Below are 16,969 nucleotides of genomic sequence, written 5' to 3'. Positions count from 1 at the left end.
ATTAAAATTTTAAAAAGGGGGGAGGGGCACCTGAGTGGCTCAGTCGGTTAAGCCGTATGACTTTGGTGCAGATCATGATCTTGCAGTTGGGAGTTCGAGACCCCAGTCGGGCTCTGTGCTGATACTTCAGAGCCTGGAGCCTGCTTCAGATTCTGTGTCTCCCTGTCTCTCACTCTCTCTCTCTCCTCAGTACCCACCTAGCCCATCCCCCACCCATCTCCCTCTGTCAACCCATAGTTTGTTCCCCATTGGTAAGAATCTCGTGTGGTTTCCCTCTCTTCTCTTCCCCCACTTCCCATATGTTCCTGTTTCTTAAATTCCACATACGAATGAAATCATATGGTATTTGTCTTTCTCTGACTGCTTATTTCGCTTAGCATAATAGATTCTAGCTCCATCCACATCACTGCAAATGGCAAGAGTTCATTCTTTTTGATCACTGAGTAATATTCCATTATACATATACATACACCACATCTTTATCCACTCATTAGTCGATGGACATTAGATATTTGGGCTCTCTCCATAGTTTGACTATTGTAGATAGTGCTGTTATATCATCGGGGTGCATATGCCCCTTCAAATCAGTATTTATGTATCCTTGGAGAAAATACCTAATAGCGCAATTGCTAGAACATACGGTCGTTCTATTTTTAGTTCTTTGAGGAACCTCCATGTTGGCTTCCAGAATGGCTACACCAGTTGGCATTCCTACCCGCAATACAAGAAGGTTCCTTTTTCTGTGCATCCTCTCCAAAACCTGTTGTTTCTTGTACTGTTAATTTTAGCCATTCTGACAGGTGTGAGGTGGTAACTCAACATGGTTTTGATTCGTATTTCCCTGATAATGTGTGCTGTTGAGCATCTTTTCATGTGTCTGCTGGCCATCTGGATGTCTTCTTTGGAAAAGTGTCTATTCATGTTATCTGCCCATTTCTTAACTGGGTTCTTTGTTTTTTGGGTATTGAGTTTGATGAGTTCTTTACAAATGTTGGATACTAACCCTTTATCTGATATGTCATTTGCAAATATCTTCTCCCATTCCATCGGTTGCCTTTTAGTTTTGTTGATTGTTTCCTTTGCAGTGCAGAATCGTTTTATCTTGATGAGGTCCCAATAGTTCACGATTGCTTTTGTTTCCCTTGCCTTGGGTGATGTGTCTAGTAAGAAGTTACTGCAGCCAAGGTCAAAGGGGTTGCTGCCCCCTGTGTTCTTCTCTAGGATTTTGATGGTTTCCTGTCTCACATTTAGATCTTTCATCCATTTTGAATTTATTTTTGTGTATAGTGTAAGAGTGTGGTCTAGTTTCATTCTTCGGTATGTCACTGTCCAGTCTTCCCAACACTGTTGAAGAGACTATCTTTTTTCCATTGGCTATTCTTTCCTGCTTTGTCAAAGATTGGTCGGCCATATAGTTGTGAGTAAATTTCTGGGGTTTCTATTCTGTATCACTGATCTATGTATCTGTTTTTGTGCCAGAGCCATACCGTCTTGATGGCTACAGCTCTGTAATATAGCTTGAAATCCAGAATCACGATACCTTCAGTTTTGTTTTTCTTTTTCAGGATTGCATTAGATATCTGAGGTCTTTTGTGGTTCCAGACAAATTTTAGGATTGTTTGTTCTAGCTCTGTGAAGAATGCTGGTGGTATTTTGATAGGGATTGCATTAAATGTGTAGATTGCTTTGGGTAGTATAGACATTTTAACAATATTTGGTCTTTCAAATTTTTTTTTTTATGTTTTATTTACTTCTAGGAGAGAGACAGCATGAGTAGGGGAGGGTCAGAGAGAGAGGGAGTCACAGACTCCGAAACAGGCTCCAGGCTCTGAGCTGGCAGTCAACACAGAGCCCGACGCGGGGCTCGAACCCACGAACCGTGAGATCATGACCTAAGCGAAAGTCGGACTCTTAACCAACTAAGCCACCCAGGCGCCCCAGCAATATTTGGTCTTTCAATCCATGAGCGTGGAAGGCTTTTCCATTTCTTTGTGTCCTCTTCAATTTCTTTCATAAGCGTTCTATAGTTTTCAGGGTACAGATCTTTTACAACTTTAGTTAGGTTTATTGCTAAGGTTTTAAATCTTATTGGTTTTAGTGCAGTTGCAAACGGAATTGATTCCTTGATTTCACTTTCTGCTGCTTTGTTATTGGTGTGTAGAAATGCAACAGGTTTCTGCAATTGATTTTATATCCTGTGACTTTTCAGGTATTAATTCTAGCAACTTTTTGGTGCAGTCTTTTGGGTTTTCTACATAGAATACCACGTCGTCTGCAAATAGTGAAAGCTTGACTTCTTCTTGCCAATTTGTATGCCTTTCATTGCTTTTTGTTGTCTGATGGCTGAGGCTAGGACTTCCCAGTTCTATGTTAAATAGTCATGGTGAGAGTGGACATCACTGTCTTTCCTGACCAATGTCACCTATGTCATCTCTGACCATAGGGGAAAGGCTCTCTGTTTTCCCCATTGATGATGATATTAGCCATGGGTCTTTCATACACATGGCCTTTATGATGTTGAAGTATGTTCCTTCTATTCCTACTTTGTTGAGGGTTTTTATCAAGAATGGATGCCATATTTTGTCAAATGCTTTTTCTGCATCTATTGACAGGATCATATGGTCTATATTTGAGTACTTCCAAATTGGAGTCATAAATATTTACTGTTGTTAGATCTTTTTGATGGATAGAACCCTTAATTATGATGGGTCTATCATGGCAAATATGATGCCCTTCTTCATCTCTTGTTACAGTCTTCATTTTAAAATCTAGTTTGTTTGTTATAAGTATGGCTACTCCAGCTTTCTTTGGATGTCCGTTAGCCTGATAGATGGTTCTCCATCCCTTCCCTTTCAATCTGTGGGTGTCATTAGGTCTACAATAAGTCTCTTGTAGGCAGCATATAGATGGATCTTGGTTTTTATCCATTCTTATACCTTCTGTCTTTTGACTGGAGCATTTAGTCCATTTACATTCAGAGTGATTATTGAAAGTTATGAATTTGCATTACCTGTACAGTTGGTGTTTCTGGTGATGTTCTCTGGTCCTTTCTAGTCTTTGTTGCTTTGTTTTTGTTTGTTTGTTTCGCCACTCAAAGCGTTGCACTTAACATTTCTTGCAGGGCTAGTGTAGTGGTCATGAACTCCTTTAGTGTTTATTTTTCTGGGAAACTTTTGATCTCTCCTTCTATTCTGAATGACAGCCTTGCTGGATGAAGATTTCTTGTCTACCTATTTTTCCCATTCAGCACGTTGAATATTTCCTGCCACTCCCTTCTGGCCTGACACGTTTCTGACAAGTCTGTTGCTAACCTTATGTGTCTACCCTTGTAGGTTAAGGACAGTTTGTTCCTAGCTGCTTTCAGAAGTCTCTCTTTGTTTTTGTATTTTACAAGTTTCACTATGATATGTTGTGGTATTGACCTGTTTTTTTTAAATTTTAAATGTTTATTTATTTTTGATAGAGAGACAGGGCGCAGGTGGGGGAGGGGCAGAGAGAGGGAGAGACACAGAATCCAAAGCAGGCTCCAGGCTCTGAGCTGTCAGCACAGAGCCCAACGTGGGGCTCAAACTCACAAACCATGAGATCATGACCTGAGGCGAAGTTGGACAGTCAACTGACTGAGCCACCCAGGTGCCCTGATTTTATTGATTTTGAGGGGAGTTCTCTGTCCCTCTTGGATTTAGATGAGGGTTCCCTTTCCCAGATTAGGGAAGTTCTCAGCTATCATTTGTTCAAATAAGTCTTCTGCCCCTTTTTCCTGCTATTTTTTCTGGGAATCCTGTGATACTGACACTGTTTCATTTTATGGAATTACTAAATTCCCTAAGTCTACTTTCATGATCTAACACCTTTCTTTCTTCTTTTCAGCTTCATTATTTTCCATAATTTTATTTTCTATATCACACATTCTCTCCTCTGCTTCTTCAATCCTTGTTGTGACTGTATCCAGTTGGTTTTGCATCTCAGTTACAGCATTTAAAAAAAATTCATCCCGATTAGTCTTTAGGTCTTTGATCTCTGCAGCAAAGGTTTCTCTGGTGTCTCCTCTGCTTTTTTCAAGCTCAGCTAGTAGTCTCATAACAGTTGTTCTACATTCTTGTTCAGATTTATTGCTTATATCTGTTTCAGCAAGTCCCTGGCCATGGTTTCTTCTTGACTTTTCTTTTGGGGAGAATTCCTCCGTCTTGTCATGTTGGCTAAGTTTCTGTCTTTTGCATGTTTTAAAAGCTCGTTATGTTTCCTGTACCTGAGAGTAGTGCTATATTAAAAAGGGGTCAGGGCACCTGGGTGGCTCAGCTGGCTAACCATCCGACTCTTGAATTTGGTTCAGGTCACGAGCTCAAGGTCATGGGATCGAGCCCCACTTCAGGTTCCTCTATGGGTGTGGAGCCTTCTTGGGATTCTCTGTTTCTCTCTCTCTCTCTCTGTCCCTCTCCTCTGCTCACATGCTCTGTCTCCTTCTAAAAAACAAAACAAAACAAAAAAACTTTAAATTTAAATTTAAAAAAAAAATTTTTTTTTAAATTTTTAAAAGGGTCATTGGGCCATACGCTGTCCAGGAAGGGGGTCGAACACTCCAGGAGGTGTTTCTGCTGTGTGCTGGGTGCACTCTGCTGTTGTATTTTGGCTGTTCTTTCCCACTGGTCAGTCCTCCACAGAGCTCCCCCTTGCTTGCAGTGGGGAGTGTTTGGCTCTTCACCTGGGTGTCTGATTTGTTTGTTAAAATAAGCCCCTTACCTGCCATGTCATCACCCTCTCACCATGGAGAACCCTCTGCTGGTCCTCAGATCAATTTCCTGGATGTTCCAACAGATCTGATCTCAATACAGCTGTATTTGGGGGACAAGGAAAGCCTGCGATCCTCCTACTTCTCCCCCATTCAGCTCCTCCCAAAGACCTTCTGATATGTGTTTTAAATCTCCCTCTCTCTTTTAAAAGGTTTTATTTTAAAGTAATGTCTATACCCACTGTGGGGCTAAAAGTTACAACCCCGAGATCAAGAGTTACATTCTCCACTGACTGAGCCAGCCAGGTGCCCCAAATCTCTCTTGATCTAAATATTCTCACTGTGATTTGTTTGTTTGTTTTGCAATTTATTCATTAAGGAAAACAGATTTGTCCTATAGGGTCTCCATGGCTGACTGTACCTCTAGATCCCTCTATATTTCATAAAAATTGGTTAGATAGAGATCTAGACCAGTGCTGTCTAATAAAAATACAATGTAAGCCACAAATGTGAGTCATGTGTGTAATTTAAAATTTTCTAATCGCCACATGAATTTTAATAGTAAAGCAAAGAAGGTGAAATTTATTATGATCATTTCATTTTAACGCACCACATCCAAAATTTGATTATGCCAACATGCACCAATAGCAAAAGTAGTCAGATATTTCACATTCTTTTTTTTTTTTAAGCCAAGTCTTCCAAATCTGGTGTGTTGATTACATTAGAGCACATCTCAACTTGGACTGATGACATTTCAAGTGCTTGTGAGCCACAGGTAACTCACTGTGACCCTTTTGTACACTGGACTAACTCATGACATTTTTTTTCAAATTCAAGTTTGATTTTTCAGCAAGGCAACTTTATCGGTGGTGATGCACACTTCCATTAAGAGGTCCTTAGGGGTGCCTGGGTGGCTTAGTCGGTTAAGTGTCGACTTTGGCTCAAGTCATGATCTCACAGTTCGTGTGTTTGAGCCCCGCGTCGGGCTCTGTGCTGACAGCTGGCTCAGAGCCTGGAGCCTGTTTCAGATTCTGTATCTCTCTCTCTGACCCTCCCTTGCTCACACTGGCTGTCTCTCTTTCTGTCTCTCTCTCTCTCAGAAATGAATAAAAGAGGGGCACCTGGGTGGCTTAGTTGATTGGGCGTCCGACTTTTGCTTAGGTCATGATCTCGCGGTTTGTGGGTTCGAGCCCCGCGTCAGGCTCTGTCCTGACAGCTCAGAGCCTGGAACCTGTTTCGGATTCTGTGTCTCCCTCTCTCTCTGACCCTCCCCTGCTCACGCTGTCTCTATCTCTCTCTCAAAAATAAATAAAACATTAAAAACAAAGAAGTGGAAAAAAATTTTTTAATTCCCCCAAAAGAAATGAAAGCATTATCCAATCAAAAACTTGTACATGAATGTCCATAACAGCTTTATTTCTTGGGAAGTAACCCACATGTCCTTCAACAGATGAATGGATAAAGACTGTGGTTTATTCGTATTAGCATTCAAAATAAATACGCTACAGGGGCATCTGGGTGGCTTAGTTGGTTAAGCGTCCAGCTCTTGATCTCAGCTCAGGTCTTGATCTCAGGGTCCTGAGTTCAGGCCCCGCATTAGGCTCCATCCTGGGTTTGGAGCCTACTAATAAAATAAAAAATAAATTTGCTATACTGATACACACTCCAACAGGGATTAATCTCAAATAAATCAAGCTGAATAAAGAAGCCAGACCAAAAACAAACAAACAAACAAAAAAGAGTACATCTAGGGGCACCTGGGTGGCTCAGTCAGTTAAGCACCCGACTTCGGCTCAGGTCATGATCTCACGGTTTGTGGGTTCAAGCCCCGCATCAGGCTCTGTGCTGACAGCTCAGAGCCTAGAGCCTCCTTTGGATTCTGTGACTCCCTCTCTCTCTGACCCTCCCCTGCTCATGTTGTCTCTCTCCCTCTCTCAGAAACAAATAAAACATTTTTAAAAAATTTTTAAAAAAGAATACATTCTATGTGATTCCATTGATATAAAATTCTGGAAAAAGCAATGTAATGTGTAGTGACAGAAAACAGGTCATGGGTACGTGGGGAAAGTGAGAAGGGTTTGGTTGAGAGATTTGGGGTGTGATAGATTTGTCCGTTACCCAGATGATGGGGATAGTCTTACAGGCATCTGTGTATATATATCAATGTCAATTACCTTGTGCCCTTGAAATACACCAGATCATGGCAAGTCAAGCCCACCTCCACATGCTGTGCTCATCATCTTTGGCTGCCAAAAATGGCACAGGCTGAGTGGCTTAAACAACAGATCTTTATTTCTCACAGTTCTGGAGGCTGGAAGTCCAAGACCAAGGTGCTGGTGGATTTGGTTCCCGGGGAAAGCTCTCTTCCCAGCTTGCAGGCAGCCACTTTCTCACTTCATCCTCACGTGTGTCTCTATGTAATCTCTTTTTATAAGAGCACCAGTGCTTCACAACCTAATCACCTGCGAAAGCCTCCAACACCAAATACCATCCCACTCAGGGGGTTGGGGTTTCAACATATGGATTGTAAGGGAACCCAACATTTTGTCCATAACAGTTTTTGTAAGTTTATTTATTTATTTTTGAGGGGTGGGGGAGGGCAGAGAGAGAAGGAGACAGAGAATACCAAGCGGTCTCTTCAATGTCAGCACAGAGCCCAATACGAGGCTTGAACTCACGAAGTATGAGATCATGACCTGAGCCAAAATCAAGAGTTTGATGCTTAACCGACTGAGCGACCCAGGTGCCCCCCCCTCTCTTTTAATGTTTATTTATTTTTGAGAGGAAGAGAGAGAGCACTCCACGAAGCAAGGGAGGGGCAAGGAGTAGGGGAGGCAGAGGATCTGAAGCAGGCTCTGTGCTGACAGATGAAAGCCTGATGCAGGGCTCAAACCCACAAACCGTTAGATTATGACCTGAGCCGAAGTCAGATGCTTAACCGACTGAGCGACCCAGGTGCCCCCCCCTCTCTTTTAATGTTTATTTATTTTTGAGAGGAAGAGAGAGAGCACTCCACGAAGCAAGGGAGGGGCAAGGAGTAGGGGAGGCAGAGGATCTGAAGCAGGCTCTGTGCTGACAGATGAAAGCCTGATGCAGGGCTCAAACCCACAAACCATGAGTTCATGACCTGAGCTGAAGTCGAATGCTTATCCAACTGAGCCACTCAACCTCCCCTTCTTTTTTTAATGTTTATTTATTTTTGAGAGAGACAGAGAGAGACACACACACAGAATCGGAAGCAGGTTCCCCCTATGAGCTGTCAGCACAGAGCCTGATGCCGGGTTTGAACTCACGGACTGGGATTTTACGACCTGAGCCGAAGTCAGACGCTTAACCCACTGAGCCACCCAGGCGCTGCCCCCCCCCCTTTTTAAAGTAGGCTCCACTCCCAACATGGGTCTTCAACTCATGACCCAGATGAAGAGTTGCAGGCTCTACTGCCTGAGCCAGCCAGCCAGCCCCATAACAATTATGTTAAATGTTTATTAACTTATTTTGATAAAGGTAGAGAGCATGAGCAGGGGGGGAGTGGAGAGAGAGGGAGAGAGAATCCCAAGCAGTCTCCATGCTCACCATGGAGCCTGATTGTAGAGCTCAATCTCACAACTGCGAGATCATGATGACCTGAGCTGAAATCAAGAGTCAGATGCTCGACCAACTGAGTCACCTCGGTGCTCCCTCATAACTATTTGTTTGTTTGTTTGTTTTCAGAGAGAGACAGAGACAGAGAGACAGAGAGTGCGAACCGAGGGACAGACAGAGACAGAATTTGCAGCAGGCGGGGGCACCTGGGTGGCTCAGTTGGTTAAGCATCTGACCTCGGCTCAGGTCATGATCTCACAGTTTGTGGGTTCGAGCCACGCATCGGGCTCTGTGCTGACAGCTCAGAGCCTGGAGTCTGCTTCAGATTCTGTGTCTCCTTCTTTCTCTGCCCCTCCCCCACTCATGCTCTATCTCTCTCTGCCTCTCAAANAGAGTCTGAAGCAGGCTCCCACTCTGAACCCACGAGCCACGAGATATGTCCTGAGCCGAAATCAGATGCTCAACCGACTGAGCCCCACTGGTGCCCCACCTTATAACAATTTTTTCAATGAAGATGTTTAAACATACAAAAACACCCTCAAAAGTGATGACTAATAAACCTGGATAAACATTCTCAAGCCAAGTGTTGTGGGGACACACGATTAGAAAAGAGAGATTACTCCAGCTTCTCCTTTTAGACTTTTTGGGTTTGGTGCAATGTAAGTGCATTACTCCAATTTTTAGTATATGTGCTGCCGAAGCGAGCACGTAAGTGCATTACTCATTCAAAACTGTCACTTACAAAAAAAAAAAAAGATAAGAGTTAAAAAAAAAAAAAGACCCAGGGATTTGTAAGTAGAAAGAACTAGATGAAAATCTTGTCCTTTCCAAGCTGTGTGACTTTGGCCAAGTCTATGAATGTCTCTGAAACCTCAGTCTTCCCAGTAGTCAAAAAGGGAAAGAAACACTGGCCTTTCCAGGGCTGCCTTGATGTAAAAAAGACTGTGCCCAGGCCTGAGGGTATAAAGATGAGCGCTTAATAAACGTGCACTGAGGTGCTTGGCTGGCTCAGTCAGTAGCACGTGAAACTCTTGATCTCTGGTTCGTGAGTTCAAGCAGCACGTTGGGTATGGAGCCTACTAAAAAAATACATAAAATTGGGGCGCCTGGGGGGCTCAGCTGGTTAAGCATCCGACTTCAGCTCAAGTCATGATCTCACAGTTTGCGAGTTCGAGTCCCGCATCGGGCTCTGTGCTGTCAGCTTGGAGCCTGGAGGCTGCTTCGGATTCTGTGTCTCTCTCTGCCCCTCCCCTGCTCATTCTCTGTCTCTCTCTCTCTCTCTCAAAAATAATAAACATTAAAAAATGTTTTTAAATAAATAAATAAAATGAAACTTTAAGTTTATGTATTTATTTTGAGAGAGCGAGAGAATGAGTGTGAGCAGGGGAGGGGCAGAGAGACAGGGAGGGGGAGAGAGAGAGAATCCCAAGCAGGCTCCATGATGTCAGCTCGGTGCCTGATGTGGGGGCTCGATCCCACAAATCACAAGATCATGACCTGAGCCAAAATCCAGAGTCAGATACTCAACTGAGTGAGCCATCCAGCCGCCCCTAAAATGAAATCTTTATTTTTTTTAATGTTTATTTAAACATCGAGAGAGAGAGAGAGACAGAGCTGGAGGAGGGAAGGGGCACAGAGAGAGAGAGAGAGAGGGAGACACAGAATCCAAAGCAGGCTCTAGGCTCCGAGCTGTCAGCACAAAGCCCAACACAGGACTTGAACCCTGAACTGGGTGATCATGACCTGAGCTGAAGTCAGACCCAACGCTTCACCGATGGAGCCACCCAGGCGCCCCATAAAATGCAATCTGTAAACAAACATGTACTGTTATGGTTATTATTTCTTCCTTAGGGAATTCAAAGTTGTTGGCTCTCGATGTAAAGGCTGCCAGGTCCATGTGCACACAAGCTCCCAGGCCAGTCTGCCCCATTCCTCTGGGGACCCAGCCCACAATCTGACTCATCCATTTTTTCCCCTGAGCCTCTGAGCCTGCTGCCCTATGGCTGACCTTTCCTGGTGACCTGGGTATGGCTAGAAGCTGGCAGCAAAGGGCATGAACAGGGGCTAAAGGTGGTGGGGGTCATTCCCCAGACAGAGGCCAGCAGTCTCCCTTGGGGATCGTCTGGGATGGATTGGGCACATGTCCCAGGCTACCATGCAGTTTTCATGCCTTCCTTCAATCTGGGTCATCGATTCCTTACCTTCTCCATCTGGTTGTTCTTTCTATCTGTCAGCTTCTGGGCCGCTGCCCCAGGCACCCTTGCCTGATGGGACGGGTCCCTTTTCTGGGTTCTCCTAGGTTCACGTGCTTCCCCCAAGGCTGAACTTCCTGTATTAAAATTAAATGGTTAAGCGGTGCCTGGGTGGTTCAGTGGGTTAAGCATCTGACTCTCGATTTTGGCTTAGGTCATGATCTCACAGTTTATGAGTCTGAGTCCCATGTCAGGCCCTGTGCGGATGGTGCAGAGCCTGCTTGGGATTCTCTCTCTCCCTCTCTCTGCCACGTGTGCTCTCTCTCTCTCAAAATAAAGTTTAAAAAAATTAAGTGGTTAAAATAATCACAATTAGATAAAACTTTAAGTTTTAAAATAAATTAGTTATAAAATAAATAAGCCCTGGGGATATAACATACCGCATGGTGACTATAGTTAATAACACTGTGGTCTATATTTTAATGCTGCTAAGAGAGTAGATCTTAAAAGTTCTCATCACCAGAACAAAAAGGGTTATTATTATTTTTTTTTAATGTTTTTATTTATTTCTGAGAGAGAGAGAGACAGTGTGAGCAGGGGAGGGTCACAGAGAAAGGGAGACACAGAATCTGAAGCAGGCTCCAGGCTCAGAGCTGTCAGCCCAGAGCCAGATTTGAGGCTCGAACTCATGAGCCGTGAGATCATGACCTGAGCGGAAGCCCAATGCTTAACCAACTGAGCCACCGAGGCACTCCAAAAATAAACAAAAATTTTTAAATCACAATTAACACTGCTAATAAAGGGCAGACAGATATCATGTGTCTCCTGATATGCACAGAGAAGGACAAAGTATCACTGCCAAAAAAAAAAAAGTCTAATCGGGAGGAAACATCAGACAAATGCAAGTCAGGGATGTTCTATAAATAACTGGTATGTACCTTTCAAAAATGTCAATGGTGTGAAGGACAAAGAAGGACCAAGGAGCCGCTCCCGATGAAGGGGAGCTAAAGAGACACAGAAATAAAATGCAGTGCGTGATTCCGGATGGGGCACTAGTGGAAAACACGGCTGTAAAGGACACGGTGGAATATGGACTATAGATTAGATAATGACAGTGTGTCAAGGTCACATTTCCTGATGTTGCAAAAAGCGCTGTGGTGCTTGAGAGGTGGCCTTGTTCCCAGCGGAAGGCAAAGGCACACGTCATGTCTGCACCATACCACCAAACTATCCAGAAACAAATAAATAAAGTGTGTGTATGTGCGTGGAAGAATATATATCATCTTTCTTTTTCCCTCTCTAGTGTGTATTATATTTATATATGTATATAAGTCTGTGTTTTATTGGGGCGCCTGGGTGGCTTAGTCGGTTAAGCGTCCAACTTTCGCTTAGGTCATGATCTCGCGGTTTGTGGGTTCAGGCCCCGCGTCGGGCTCTGTGCTGACTGCCAGCTCAGAGCCTGGAGCCTGTTTCAATCTGTGACTCCCTCTCTCTCTGACCCTCTCCTGCTCACGCTCTCTCTCTCTCTCCTAGAAATAAATAAAACATTAAAAAAAAAATAAGTCTGTGTTTTATATCTATGGGCATGCATACTATATATATCTCTATGTATATATTATATGTACATATATATCTGTAAATAAATGTGACTTCATATACATGTGGAATTTCTGTTATACATATGTCTGTGTACAGTAATACATCCCTATATACATGTGTGTATTATATATATACATATATACATGCGTTATACATGTCTCTCTGTGTATGTTACATACATGTAGCTCTCTATGTATAAATGTGTATATTATACATATGTCTCTGTCCATAAAGGTTTGTTATATACATCCCTCAAAATATTCGTGTGTGTATATATATATACACATATATACACATACATAGTGCGTGTGTTACATATCTATATCTACATGTACATGGAATTTATAGATCGATAGAATGATAAGCTTAGTGGAACAAGTTAACAATTGGCGAATCTCTATGAAGAGTTTACAGGAGGTCTACCTCTTCTTGCACCATTTCTGTAAGTTGAAATTATTTCAAAATTAAAAATTAAAGAAAAAAGAGGTGCACCTGGGTGGCTCAGTCGATTAAGCAGCTGACTTCAGCTCAGGACATGATCTCACGGCTCATGAGTTCGAGCACCAAATCCGGCTCCGGGCTGACAGCTCGGAGCCTGGGGCTGCTTCGGATTCTGTGTCTCCCTCTCTCTCTGCCCCTTCTCCGCCCATGTTCTGTGTCTCCTTCAAAAGTAAATAAACATTAAGAAAAAAGTTTTTAAAGAATTCATTTGAGAAAAAAATAAAATGGTGATTAAAACAGTACTGTGTCAACCTCATAGGGCACGCTAAGTGAACGAATGTAGGTAAAGTACTTAAAATTGTGCCAGGCTGGGGCGCCTGGGTGGCTTAGTCGGTTAAGGTCCGACTTTCGCTTAGGTCATGATCTCACGATTCGTGGGTTCGAGCCCCGCGTCAGGCTCTGTGCTGACTGCCAGCTCAGAGCCTGGAGCCTATTTCAGAGTCCGTATCTCCCTCTCTCTCTGACCCTCCCCTGCTCACGCTGTCTCTCTCTCTCTCCTAGAAATAAATAAAAATATTTTAAAAAATAAAAAAATAAAAAATAAAATTGTGTCAGGCACAGAGGGGGCCCTAATTAAGTGTCAACTACTGTGTTGGCTACTCACCTGTTAGCTGCAGGTTGGTTCAGCCTTGGGAGCTCTTGAGGTTGCTAACAAGGTCAGCTTGAGGCCGCATTGTCTGGAAGCTTGACTGGAGCCACAGGATTTGTTTCCAAAATAGGACTCTTGGGGGCGCCTGGGTGGCTCAGTCAGTTAAACATCCGACTTTGGCTCAGGTCACGATCTCATGCTCTGTGAGTTCGAGCCCCACGTTGGGCTCTGTGCTGACAGCTCAGAGCCTGGAGCCTGCTTCAGATTCTGTGTCTCCCTCTCTCTCTGCCCCTCCCCTGCTCACACTTTGTCACTCTCTCTCACAATAAAGTAAAGACATAAAAAATTTAAAAACAAAACAAAACAAAAAACAAAACAGGACCCTTGTTGTTGCTTGTTGGTGGGGGAGCGGTCTGGTTCTTGCTCACCCAGTGCAGGTCTCCCCGAAAGGCTACTTGAGTGTCCTCACAACCTGGAAGCTGGCTTTGCCCAGAGCGAGTGATATAATCAAGAACAAGACAGATGCGGGGCAACTTGGGGGGCAGCTCACTTGGCTAAGCGTCCGACTTCGGCTCAGGTCATGATCTCGAGGTTTGTGGGTTCAAGCCCCTTGTCGGGCTCTGTGCTGACAGCCTGGAGCCTGCTTCAAATTCTGCGTCTCCCTCTCTCTTGGCTCCTCCACCGCTTGTACTCTCTCTCTCTCAAAAATTCAAATAAATGTTTAAAAAATTACAAAAAAGAAAACAAGACAGAATCCACATGTTTTTTATGATCTAACCCAGGGAGTCGCACACACCATCGTTTCAATAATATCCTATTGCCTACACCAGAGGGAGGAACTATTTAAGGACATGGATTATCAGGAGTCAAGGATCACTGGGCTGTTAAGGGACAAAGGCAGAGTGTCATGACTGCCAGGAGTACAGCAGTGAGTCACCTCGCCCAGCTTCAAATCCTCGCTCTGTCTGGATCACTGTGAGAACTTGAACAAGTACTTACTCTTTTATTTAGTCCTCATCTATAAAATAGAATAAGATTTCCTAACTCATTTGGAGTTGCTATTAGGATTAAGTGAACACATAATCACTTGAGGACAGTACGGACATAAATGAGGAACACTGTAGGTGTTTGCTATTTCTATCATAAGCAGCCTGTCTGCTGACAGACCAGCAATTTCCTGTCTTACCCGCCAGGGGACCCAATCATTGGGGATTAGTGAAGAGGGACTGAGGGGCCCCTAGTAACCTAGGTTCTAGAGACACAGATGGAAAGACCCCCCCTTTTTTTTTTAAGTAGCCTCCGTGCCCAGTGCGGAGCCCAACATGGGCCCCAACTCACAACCCTGAGATCAAGACCTGAGCTAAGGGGCGCCTGGGTGGCTCAGTTGGTTAAGTGTCCAACTTCAGCTCAGGTCATGATCTCACTATTTGTGAGTTTCAGCCCTGCATAGGGCTCTGTGCTGACAGCTCAGAGCCTGGAGCCTTCTTTGGATTGTCTCCCTCTCTCTCTGCCCCTTCCCATGCTCACTCTCTGTCTCTCAAAAATAAATAAACATTACGAAACTATTAAAAAAAAAAAAACTGAGCCAAGATCAAGAGTTGGCTTAACCAACTGAGCCACCCAGTTGCCCCTGAGGGCCACTTTTCATGAGAGCATGTATGCTGCCAGGCTGAAATCCCCCAAAAGTGAGGAGTCAACTGCCCACAGACAGACAGAAAAAAAAAAAAATTCCATTTCACTGCTTCCCTGGTTTGGTGAGAGATTCCGGGCCCTATGTCACCTCTTTTTTTTTTTTTCTTTTCTTTTTTCTCATATGTCACCTTTCTGAGGCTATTTGCTTTGACTAAAGTAGCCAACCTGGTGGATAGGACTATCTGACCCCAGTTATGGTGCCAGTACTATAGCTGTCACACAGTAGGTACTCAGGAAACAACCGATCAGGGCGCCTCAGCTCAGGTCACGATCTCACGGTTTGTGGGATCGAGCCCCATGTCAGGCTCTTTGCTGATTTCTCAGAGCCTGCTTGGAATGCTCTCTCTCTCTCTCTCAAAATAAATAAACTTAAAAAAAAAAGAAACAATTGATCAGAGTGATGATATCACTGCTGGGTCAGAGAGTATGTTCCACAGAACAGTTTTTATTTATTATTTAAAAAAGGTTTTTAACATTTATTTATTTTTGAGGGGGGAAAGGGGAAGAGAGAAAGGGAGACACAGAATCTGAAGCAGGCTCCAGGCTCCGAGCTGTCAGCACAGAGCTGGACTGGGGGCTCGAACTCACGAACTATATGAGATCGTGACCTGAGCGGAAGTTGGACACTTAACCGACTGAGCCCTTCAGGCGCCCCCCAGGCGCCCCCCAGAACAGGTTTTAGAATGCAATCCAGATCCAGATCCAGGTCCCTAGAAAAATTCTTCAGCATGTTCACAGCAGGTGCCTCTAAGAGCTTCTGGCATGTTCTGTGCCCTGGGGCACAGAGGAAGCAGCCCCTGAAAAGCGAGTTGAGAGAAAAGGCTGTCGGGTTGAGAAAGTGAGTGATCGTTTCTCTCAGTGCAAGAAGCCTCGAAGAAGATCACACACTCTGACAGTTGTACCACCGCCTCAGAGAGAGGCCAGCGCCTGGGCTGTGGACAGAGCAGCTGCCAGGGCAGATGGTGGCTGTCTGGAGCCACTCCATGCAGACATTTTCCTCGCTGTCCTTCCCATCTGCCTGTCACCGCTGCCGGGATCAGCCATCCTGGCATGCGGCCCGGGGCTGGGGCCAAGTGTATGAGTGGTGACCCACACGTCAGCCCTGGGGCACGCAGCTTCAGATTCCAGAGGCCGGGCTGGCTCTGAGCCCTGCTGAGTCAACTCTGTTCCTCTCGCCCGGGTGCCAAGCCAACCTGCCCAGGGTGCTTCCTGGCAGGCAAGGTTTTCTTTGCCAGTCTCAATTTCCTGACAGAGTATAGTGGAGCTGGCGGGGAGGGAGGGGAGGAATTTAGTCCACGTTTGTTAAATGTGCCTTTTGAAATGAGCACAGTCCAGCCCCACAGCCTCGCTTAGTTCTTCCTTTTTTCCAAGCTTATCCAGGCTCAGAGCGTTGGGCTCTCTCGTACAGAACAGAGGACTGCTTGTTGAATGAGTGAACGAATGAATGAGTGAATGAGTGAATGAGTTAGGAGCCCTTCTTTCCGTGCATTACCTCTTCCTGTTCCGAGGTTTCTGCTTTGATACAGGAAAAGACTCGCGACCCTGCAGACCCGGGGTGGGGGGCGAGTGGGGGAGGGGGCCCTGAGCTGGAGTCTGGCCACCCCGAGGGCACTCGGTTGTGGGAAGTGGGAGGAGGGAAGTCAGGGGATCCGACGAGCACAGCTGCGATGACGAATCCTTGAGCGGGAAGGAGCGTGGGAGCCCAGAGACGTCTCCCCGCGGCCCAGCCAGGTCTTGAGCTGCTCTCCGGGAATCCGGAGGCGGGGATGTTTGAGGTGTCCCGGGCACGCCCGGCCTGGCTGCACTCAGCGCACCGGGGCCCTTTCTGTTTCGTCTCTCTCCCCAGCTTTTGACTTGCGGAGGAGGGGTCAGGGGTCCCGCCAGGCCCTTCAGTCCCCACTGAGCGCGGCGGGGGCAGCACAGAGGCGTTTGGATTCCGGTGTTTGGAAGGGGGTCCCCCGTGAAGGTCCTGTCTTCCACAATCTGCAGAGAAGGCGCTCCAGGGCCTGCTCGGGAGGAGCCAGAGTTTTGCACCCCGAGGGCGCCCCCCTCGCATAACTACCCGGCCTCAGGCTCCCAGAACCC

The sequence above is a fragment of the Crocuta crocuta genome, unplaced genomic scaffold (genome assembly GCF_008692635.1).
Source record: "Crocuta crocuta isolate KB4526 unplaced genomic scaffold, BGI_CrCroc_1.0 scaffold650, whole genome shotgun sequence".
Lineage (NCBI taxonomy): Eukaryota > Metazoa > Chordata > Mammalia > Carnivora > Hyaenidae > Crocuta > Crocuta crocuta.
Note: the sequence above shows the minus strand (reverse complement) of the source record.